This window comes from Trachurus trachurus, assembly GCF_905171665.1.
Source record: "Trachurus trachurus genome assembly, chromosome: 22".
NCBI classification, from domain to species: Eukaryota; Metazoa; Chordata; class Actinopteri; order Carangiformes; family Carangidae; genus Trachurus; species Trachurus trachurus.
Window position 1 is genome coordinate 1,546,549 of NC_139907.1, and position 10,603 is coordinate 1,557,151.

Consider the following 10,603-nt stretch of genomic DNA (forward strand, 5'->3'; position numbering starts at 1 on the left):
ATCATATTTTAAACAGATAAAAACACTATTTTGCATTATATCGTGGCTCTGCTGTTAGTTAATTGGTTGATTTCTGAACTCTTCCTGAGTAAAACAAAACAAAACATAACAAAAAGTGCTGTGTTAAATGATTATGAACTTGTTTTGTTTGCATTATTATCATTCGAGGTCTGAAACTTAACATAACACTTTTTTTTTTTATGTTAACCAGTAGTCATTTTCTGCAGATAAATGCTCTAAATAACAATGTTTTTTATTTCAGATTTGGGATAAATGTTGTCAGTAGTTTATACAATAGATAGATAGATAGATAGATAGATAGATAGATAGATAGATAGATAGATAGATAGATAGATACTTTATTAATCCCTAAAGGGACAATGAATAGTAAAAATCAGAGAAACGGATAATTTTAAAGTGGTGTCTTCATGGTTTTCCACATTTTTAATTCCCTTTTGCTGCAATGTTATGTTTCTGAACTGATATCTGCCATATTGCACTAAGTATAAGTATATAAGTATAAGTATTTTGCATTATATCGTGGTTATAGCTGCTGTAATAGTCAGTGGAGGTTGAACTTCCTGACACAGGGGCGTGTGAGCTGCCGTTAACGGTCGGATCGATAACAACAACTATGGGAACAAAACGAGAAGCTAAACTTGGTTCAAATGTAAAACTAAGTTAACGACAGGACAGAGGGGATAAAAAAACACACACATTTATATGTAAACATGCGGAATTAAAAAGACAAGGCGGCGAAGTCCAAACAAACGGTGGAAAAATATCGATTAAATTAAATTAAACTGCGACGCAGAGTTCGTCAGAAACGAGTCCGTCGACCTACTTCAGATTCCCGGGTGGAGGAGTTCAGTCCGCGGCCATTTCCCTCTGGTTCCCCGGTGTTATGTTTTGTTTTTATTCCGCTGGTTTGGTTTGTGTGTGTGTGTTGTTTATTCTTGATCACTAGCGGCGACTTTTTAAATTTCCCTCTTCAAAACAAAAGACACTCATTTCCGGTTCCGCCCCTTCTAGACTTGTTCTTCGCTGCAGCGCCGCCATCCGCCCCACTGGAAACAACCGGTATTACAGTTCTCCTCCGTTAGTTTGTCCAGTAGTTGGTAATATTTGTCAAAGTTTACTCTCAAAATCTGAATATACGACCCATGAATATATATAACTGCTATAAAATGAAATCGATTTGGTTTCCGTAGCCTTATAATTATTATTTTATATTGTAACAGTCAGACTGACAGTTTGTCCTTGAGTTCTTCTGTTTTCGGTTTTCCTACGTCCATGAAGGTAGGTTGCCGTGGCAACGTGTTGCTGTCCATTAGGAGCGGGAGCTGCCGTGAGCTGCCTGGGAGAAGAGGAAAAAGGAGAGAAAAGCTAGAAGCAAAGACAGTTTAAATAGAGAAGTGAGCGGTGGTCGACGTTCTTTTGTTTTGGTTCTGTTGGCGTTGGCTACGGCCCACAGTAGCATGTGTTTAGGAATTTAATAAAAAGCGAGAGGTTTATTTCTGGTCGTTACAAGCAAAAATGAGAGAACGACGCCATCTTGTGCCGCCATGTTTGTATTGTAGCCTGAACGTAAAATCCAGCCAGCCAGAGAGCACTGACAAGCACGTTTCAAGAGTTTCACGTTCACAAATAAACCAACTAAGAAGATTGAGGAGGAAACAGCAGACATCTTCACCTCATCGCTCCATGCTCCCACTCCCAGTCGTCCCAGTCGTTAGTTTTTTGTCCTCGGAGGCCACCATCACAGGGTGAGGGTGAGTGAGCTAGTGTGGCACCCCTAAGAGGGAATGGCCACATTAATATTATTTTGTATAAAATCTATGTATGTATGGGACACTTTTCATTAATATATATATTTATTTTCATTTATTTTATTTAAAAAATAGAGAACCATATGAAAGGAGTCATTTTATTTAGAAAGGCAGTGGGGCGGAACGTTTGTGGTTGCTCCAGGTGTTCGGGGGGTACGGTAAAGGAGCCCCACCTTCCGCTGCTACCTCAGACACATTCTGGAGGAAAACAGAGACGCATGGTGTCTTCATTACTCCGCTCTTCACCTGCTTTTACAGGTCGGTAAACGGTTTGAGAACCGGAAAATGTTGTTTTATGTTGTTGCCTTTTATCCATGCTAATGTAAACAAGAGAGTTTAAGACGGTTTGTTTGAGTTATTTACGGGTAACATGCGCTAGAAAACGGGAGAAATGCGCCGCACAGCCGCCATTAACGAGCCGAGCTCGTTCAGGTCAAGCACTCGTAATGAGAGTCTGGGCACTTTATACACTGTGAAAAACACGGGTTATGTTTGTATCATTCCAATTAAAGTATATATTTGTTGAGATGTGAATGTTAACAGTTAATATTTAACAGTGACTGAGTTTATTAGCTAGTGTAGCACAAGCACTATGAGCACTTCTGTGTAGCTAACAGATGCAATTAAAGGGTTATTCCAACATGCTGGATTTTCATTATACACTGTGAATAGTGATTTCTACCGGTAAAATACTGAATTTGACAAACATGTGATGTATTTACTGATACTGATTATTGAATATAACTGTGTATGAAAAGAAATGTGATGATTAGAGAAACTGAAACTGCTTAAAGAGAACATATTTCACTGAGGTTGTGGAATAGTTGAATGTGAATGATGTGAACAAAGAACCAGCTGAATTGTATAGTGAAGACTCATGTTTAGTGTTTACATAGCTTTTATTTTGTGTAAAATAAATCAGACTGAGACACATTCTGGAGGAAAACAGAGACGCATGGTGTCTTCATTACTCCGCTCTTCACCTGCTTTTACAGGTAACATATTTGTCACCACGGTCCTCATCCTTGGGACCTGTAACAAATCTTGGGGGCTCGTTCCGGGATCGGCGCCACCTTCCGGTGCGGGGCTGATCCACTGATGACATCTGGGACCAGGACTGGAGCTGATGCTGCGTGAGCGAGCAGTGAGCTGGAGCAGAGTCTGATCCATCGTCGCGCTGAGTGACCCATCGAGAGGGACCGTGAGGAGCTACAGCCATGGCCGAGAGTGGGAGGAAGAGCCTAGTGTGGGACATTAGGAAAAGCCTGCTCACCCTGTCGGCGGAGGAACTCTACGAGGTCGCCAAGAACGTGGGTCCAGAAGGGCCGGATCAGCCAGAGCTCAACGCGGAAGACCAGGAGGACTGCTTCGAACACATCAGTTCTTTTATGTACAGTAAGCCATTGCTTGAGTCAGAGGATGGTGGGATGGTGAACTTGTTAATGTTAAAGGACTACATTGATGAGGTGATTAAGAATCGACAAGCACAACACACAAGTGATGATAGTGAGGCTGTAGATTCATATACTACACAGACAGTTACACCAACTGTGCAAACAGCTCACTCTTCAGGTGACATGGGTGTTAGCCCTATACAGACTGTTCCTGTGACCACTACAGCTAACATGGTTAACCAGCCACCAGTTGTAGGTGCAGCTAGTCAGGCTGGCCCAGCCAGCTCTATTACTGATAACAAGTCCAGTGATGCTTCCACAGTTAGCTCTGTGAGAACATCAGCCAAAACTGTCTCTGATATCACTAATACTGAACTACAGGAAATGTTAAGTAGCTATGAGGAGCTTGGTAAGAGACTTAGGCAGAGCATAATGGTACCTACTGAACAGTCACCACAACACTCCACAGGGTTACCAGTTCAAGCTAACCAAACCCAAAGTGACCCATTTCGACCCAATCCACACGGGCAGCCAAGGGCCCAGCCCACCCGTGAGGGGACAATCTCTCTGAGAGACCTCTCTTATCTCCAGAGAAGAGAGTTTAAAGTGCAAGGGGGTCAAGTTGGGGATCATTCATCAGACATTAGCTACAACAATATTTGCAAACAGATGGATGAGGGGATTAGAGAAGGCTTCCCTGACGCAGAAATAGTTCGCGGTGTGCTCAGAATAATAAAGCCTGGAACTTTTAAAGATATGCTAATCAACAAAGACGATCTCACCTTAATAGAACTGAAGGGGTTCCTCCAGGCCCACCTGAGGGAGAAAAATAGCACTGAGTTATTTCAAGAGCTAATGTGTGCTAGACAAGACGAGAGTGAGACACCGCAGCAGTTTCTTTACCGTGTGATAGGGTTGAAGCAGCGGGTCCTCTTCACATCCAAACTGTCAGATGCAGGCATAAAGTACAGTCCAGCAACTGTTCAGGATGTTTTCTTACACTCAGTCTACCAGGGGCTAGGGTATAAGCACAGTGACATTCGACGAGAGTTAAAACCTCTGTTAAGTGGAGATGTGAGTGACGAAACAATCTTGCGCCACATAATGAAAATCACGAGCCAGGAAAGGAAACAACTAGTCTTACCTCTCCTGTACCAGCCTATGGTCTTAAAACATCTTCATGATCAGATGGGCCATGTCGGTACCGAGAGGGTACTTCATCTCGCGAGAGAGAGGTTCTATTGGCCTCACATGAAGAGGTACATCGAGGACTATGTGACTAAGAAATGCTGTTGCATTAAACAAAAAAAACCAACAGTTCATGTGCGTGCACCCATGAGTAGTTTGAAGTCCAACTCGCCACTCGAACTTGTCTGTATCGACTACCTGCATCTTGAGAAAAGTAAAGGGGGGTACGAATACATTTTGGTTATGGTCGACCACTTTACGCGGTTCGCCCAAGCCTACCCGACCAAGAACAAATCCGGTCGTACAGCAGCAGAGCGGATTTATAATGATTTCATACCTCGCTTCGGGTTCCCCAACAAGCTCCATCACGATCAGGGGCGAGAATTCGAGAACGAGCTCTTCCGGACTCTCGGGCAGCTCTCGGGGGTTGGTCATTCTCGAACATCCCCATACCACCCCCAGGGAAACCCCGCAGAACGCTTTAACCGCACTTTGCTACAGATGTTGCGTACCCTGACAGACAAAGAAAAAGAAACATGGAAAGATCATCTTCCGCAAGTTATACACGCGTATAACTGTACTCGTCATGAGTCCACCGGTTACTCGCCACATTTCTTGCTTTTTGGTTGTCACCCCCGCCTTCCGGTAGATCTCTTGTTTGGTTTAGCTGAGCAGACTGACCCCGTGTCGCACAAGGGGTACGCTGAAAAATGGCGTAAAAGAATGACAGAGGCCTATCAAGTTGCTAACAAAAATAGCCTCTCAGCTAGTGCCAAGGGAAAGTCTCACTATGATCAGAAGGTAAGGGGAGTAGTACTGAAACCAGGGGATAGAGTGTTGGTTAGGAACCTAGGAGAGCGGGGCGGACCTGGCAAATTACGCTCCTACTGGGAGAACAGGATATATGTGGTCAGGGAACAGGTTTCAGATAACCCAGTGTATGTCGTCCACCCAGAGGGTAATGGACAGGGAAGGACTAGAACCTTGCACCGAAACCTGCTCCTGTTGGTCAATGACTTGCCAGTGGAGTTCCCACAACAATCAACTAAGCCAACCTCAAAACCAACGCGTAGACAGGCAAATGATCGAGTGAGGGTTAAGAACCGTGACAACCAGACAGGAAATTCTGAGACCTCTGATTCAGATGATGACTCAGGTAGTGGCTATTGGCTGAGAATACCACCAACCTGGGCTGAACCCAGAACAGCAGTTGCTCCTGAGAAGCTAGCCATTAGCCAGAGCGGGAGGAAACCCGTGAGACAGACACAGGTTCAGTTTGAAGAAAGACCTGTCCAGGGTTTGAGGAGTCATGATGAGTCTGGGCGAAGGACGCCTGTAATGGAGGCCGTAGACATTGTTGAGGATCTGCCAGATATGGCTGGGGTCCATGAGGGAGGTCAAGTAGGAAGGGAGGGTCAGGTGGCACCTGAGACTGGTCCCACACTACTAGTGGATGATGTGGTGGTGGAGGAGGCAGGCCAAGATGAGTGGCAATTGAGGGATGAAGTTGAGACTCACCAAGATGACTTAGAGAGGACTGATAGTCCAGCAGCGCTTAACTTACCTCAGTCAGATGCCGAGCCTGAGTCCCCTCAGCACGGGTGTAGTGAGGAGCAGATATCAGACTCTCAGTCTAGCCCACCTACCCCACTGAGGCGGTCCATTCGACAGAGGCGTCCAGGCCAAATGCTTACCTATTCATCCTTAGGTCATCCAACATACCAGTCAAGGCCCACTGTAAATACTGTAGATACTTACCTTGTGCCTTCTGCTGACCTGTGGCATCCACAGCCATACTTACCTTCATTCCAAGGTCCACCTTTTGTCCAGTTTCCATATCTATCTTTCCTTTATCCCATATGTAGCTATTAGGAAGAAATAGCTGTAATAACGCACATATGACACATACATAAGCTATAAAATACGTTGGTTACTGACGTACCTGAGAACCAAACATTCCTAAGTGCTTTTACGTTTTGATTTGACCTGAGAATTTTGAGTATTATCTGTTTGAGGTTTGGTAAGAATACAGTGACTTTAAGTGAAAATTTGTTTAAAGTGTCAGGAGCCACTTTTGTTGTCGGGGAGCGTGTGGCACCCCTAAGAGGGAATGGCCACATTAATATTATTTTGTATAAAATCTATGTATGTATGGGACACTTTTCATTAATATATATATTTATTTTCATTTATTTTATTTAAAAAATAGAGAACCATATGAAAGGAGTCATTTTATTTAGAAAGGCAGTGGGGCGGAACGTTTGTGGTTGCTCCAGGTGTTCGGGGGGTACGGTAAAGGAGCCCCACCTTCCGCTGCTACCTCAGACACATTCTGGAGGAAAACAGAGACGCATGGTGTCTTCATTACTCCGCTCTTCACCTGCTTTTACAGGTCGGTAAACGGTTTGAGAACCGGAAAATGTTGTTTTATGTTGTTGCCTTTTATCCATGCTAATGTAAACAAGAGAGTTTAAGACGGTTTGTTTGAGTTATTTACGGGTAACATGCGCTAGAAAACGGGAGAAATGCGCCGCACAGCCGCCATTAACGAGCCGAGCTCGTTCAGGTCAAGCACTCGTAATGAGAGTCTGGGCACTTTATACACTGTGAAAAACACGGGTTATGTTTGTATCATTCCAATTAAAGTATATATTTGTTGAGATGTGAATGTTAACAGTTAATATTTAACAGTGACTGAGTTTATTAGCTAGTGTAGCACAAGCACTATGAGCACTTCTGTGTAGCTAACAGATGCAATTAAAGGGTTATTCCAACATGCTGGATTTTCATTATACACTGTGAATAGTGATTTCTACCGGTAAAATACTGAATTTGACAAACATGTGATGTATTTACTGATACTGATTATTGAATATAACTGTGTATGAAAAGAAATGTGATGATTAGAGAAACTGAAACTGCTTAAAGAGAACATATTTCACTGAGGTTGTGGAATAGTTGAATGTGAATGATGTGAACAAAGAACCAGCTGAATTGTATAGTGAAGACTCATGTTTAGTGTTTACATAGCTTTTATTTTGTGTAAAATAAATCAGACTGAGACACATTCTGGAGGAAAACAGAGACGCATGGTGTCTTCATTACTCCGCTCTTCACCTGCTTTTACAGGTAACATATTTGTCACCACGGTCCTCATCCTTGGGACCTGTAACACTAGCACTGCAATCTAGAATCTGAATTCTGGATGTCACGGTTTAGGCTAACCCCCATTTACACACAATTTTCACTTTAGTTTTTAACATTGTAACTCTGTTTGTTAAAGAAATTAACATTGGGGGGAAAAAATCTGTTAGCTGCTATTTTTCTCTGTGGTAAATCTCTATGTTAGCCTAATACTGTTAGCATCATAAAGGCTCCCTAGCTGTAGTGCTAAGTGCTCCGATGTAAAATCCTCTCAGGTTATGGAAACAGTGTTGAAGTATCCTTCAGTTAAAGAGGGGGGAACATTCAGATTATTCACTCAAATAAAAGCACAAACACAACAAAATAAAATAATTAAATTCATGTAAGTATGAAACATGGGCTAAATATAGAAATAAGATATAAACGTTAAAATAGAACAACTCAGTGAGTGATAGCCTATCTGCTAGAATGATTAGCTGGTTAATGTATAGTTCATTTATATTTAATTCTAGAGACAGGAAACATCTATCTATCTATCTATCTATCTATCTATCTATCTATCTATCTATCTATCTATCCAGAAGAAGTTGCACAATTTGATGTTTTAATTGTTGAGGAAGCACAAAGTATACAGTAGTGCTGCACGATTTGATAAAAAAAATGTGCAATTGCGATTATGGTGGGAAATGATTGAGATTTGCGATTGCGATTCTGTCGCAACCACACACCACCCTGGAAACTAAAGAAAGTGACCACAACAATTTATTATCCTCCCTACTTTTTTAATTAAAAGTATACTGTACTGTCATTACTAATAATACCCTTAGTTAACTGTGATTTATTTATTTTTGATAATACATATAATATTGGAGCACCTGCCTGATACAGTTGTTGGGGGCAGGGAGAGCTGGCCAGCTTTGTATGTACAACCTTAAAGTTTATTGAGATTTTTTTTTTTTTGACAAGGTTCCACCCCCTCATCTGACTCACCGTAGACAAACCAGGAAACAGCTTCTTCCTCCAGAGTCTCGAGACGATGAGATTCAGCTTCAGACCAAACTAACAACTTCCTGTGAGTGAGTTCAGCTACAACACTGCTGTGATGGCAAGTAACGAAGTACAAATACAAATATCGGTACTTTCTACTCCTTAAATTTCCCCAAAAGGCTCGTTACTTTTTTTAGGGTTTCCGCGGCAAAATACATTTTTGGCAAAATAAAATTACAGCTCGACTTGAGCTAAGTCTTCATAGTGCCTCCTCAGCGGGGTCGGGGTCATCATATCACGCCGCCGGGTCGTCTCGCTCTCTTTTTTCTCTCCTCTCATCAGCTCCAAACTCACTCACACAGCAGTAGGGATGGGTATCGTTTGCATTTTCATCGATTCCGATTCCTATTTCGATTCCTCATTTCGATTCCGATTCTTTTCGATTACCGATTCAGATACCAATATTAATTTATTAAGTAAATAAATATAATATATATGACTTGTCTGCTTATCCGTTTTTGTATAACGTTACTAGGGCTGCCCCCAAATAGTCGACCAAGAAAAAATCACTGACTGACCAAAATTTAATTGGTCGATTGGTCGCAGGAAAACAACAACAACATTTGGAGCCGTGTTGTCAAAATTAAGTCACAATCAATATGACTGAACTGTATATGAAAGGCTATAGGGCTTTTAATTTGAAGGGCCAGATACAGGAAGTCGTGACACTCACTCGCTGTCAGTTTTTTTGTTGTTGTTGTTGTTGTGGTGACACGGCACGGCAGGTCTCTCTCTTTTTCTTTTTTTTTCAAAAGCGACTTTTTCCGACGTTGTCACAGTCACTACTTTCCTCATCTACTGTGTTTATTGGTGATAAACGGGCGTACTGCCTGTAATAAGAGTAAAACCAGACCGGCGTGTTGGATCTCGGACCCAACACGGCCGGACTCACGAGCATTTCTCAACACGACCGTGGCCAAAAAAAAACGAAAAAGAAATGAGAGAGTTTGTTAACATTAATCAGCGTTCATAAGCTGTGTGATGTGTGTGTGTGTGAGTGACTGCCAGGAACCGAAATAAAGAATCGAACTCAGGTGACAGAACAACAACAGTCTCAGTACAGATCAGTGGCCGCTGCTGCCTCTGGGTTTTTAAAATGAGCGGGTTTGATTCTCGTGTGGGACGTCGCGCTTGAGTACTAGTGGAAAAGCAAAAAAAACAAAAACGAATAGAGACGTGTGGAGCCGAGTCGCGCTAGTGGAAAAGGGCCATAACGACCCCCCTAAGTGTTGAGCTTCTTCACTGACGGCACAGTGTGAAAATTTGTTTCATTTTTATTTTATTTGGCAGGGACACAGTATTTTTTGTAGGCCAGAGAAGCGTAGTTATTTGAATATATTTAGTCCCTGGGTGTGCCATTCACAATAACACACCACCTGTACAGTGAGAAACAATTGTTGCCTGATGTGCTATTAAAAAAGTTGATTAATTGGGACTACGGGCATGGTTTGTGACACCACAGTTCAGAAGCCAATCCTGGTCCAAAATGTAATGTTCAGAAGTGTGATGTGTAAACCTGAAGTGTACAATACAAATGCCTACGACTGACTATGGTGAAGTACACGGGTAGACTTATGAACAATGTTTGTTCAAACAATAACGTTGATAAAATGGATTCAAGATAAATTAGTAGTATTTGCTTTGCAGTGAATCGTGCAATATAAATACTTTTTACTTTTAATAATACTTTTGAGTAAATTTCAGAGCCTGTACTTTTTACTTTTACTTGAGTAGATATTTGAATCAGTACTTTCACTTTTACCAAAGTCGTTTTTTACACAGGTACTTTCACTTCGACTCAAGTAAAGAATCTGGGTAATTTTGCCATCTCTGCAACACTGCTGCTTCAACCTGCTGACACTCCACACACTGAAGGTGAGTTTGACTAAAACCTGGACTCAGAGTCACAGTAAACTTCAGTCAAGTCAGTAGAGGAGGGAGGGGAGCCATGACTGACTCTACTTCCTGTCTTTTGTCTTTTCAGCTTCACTCACAGACTAA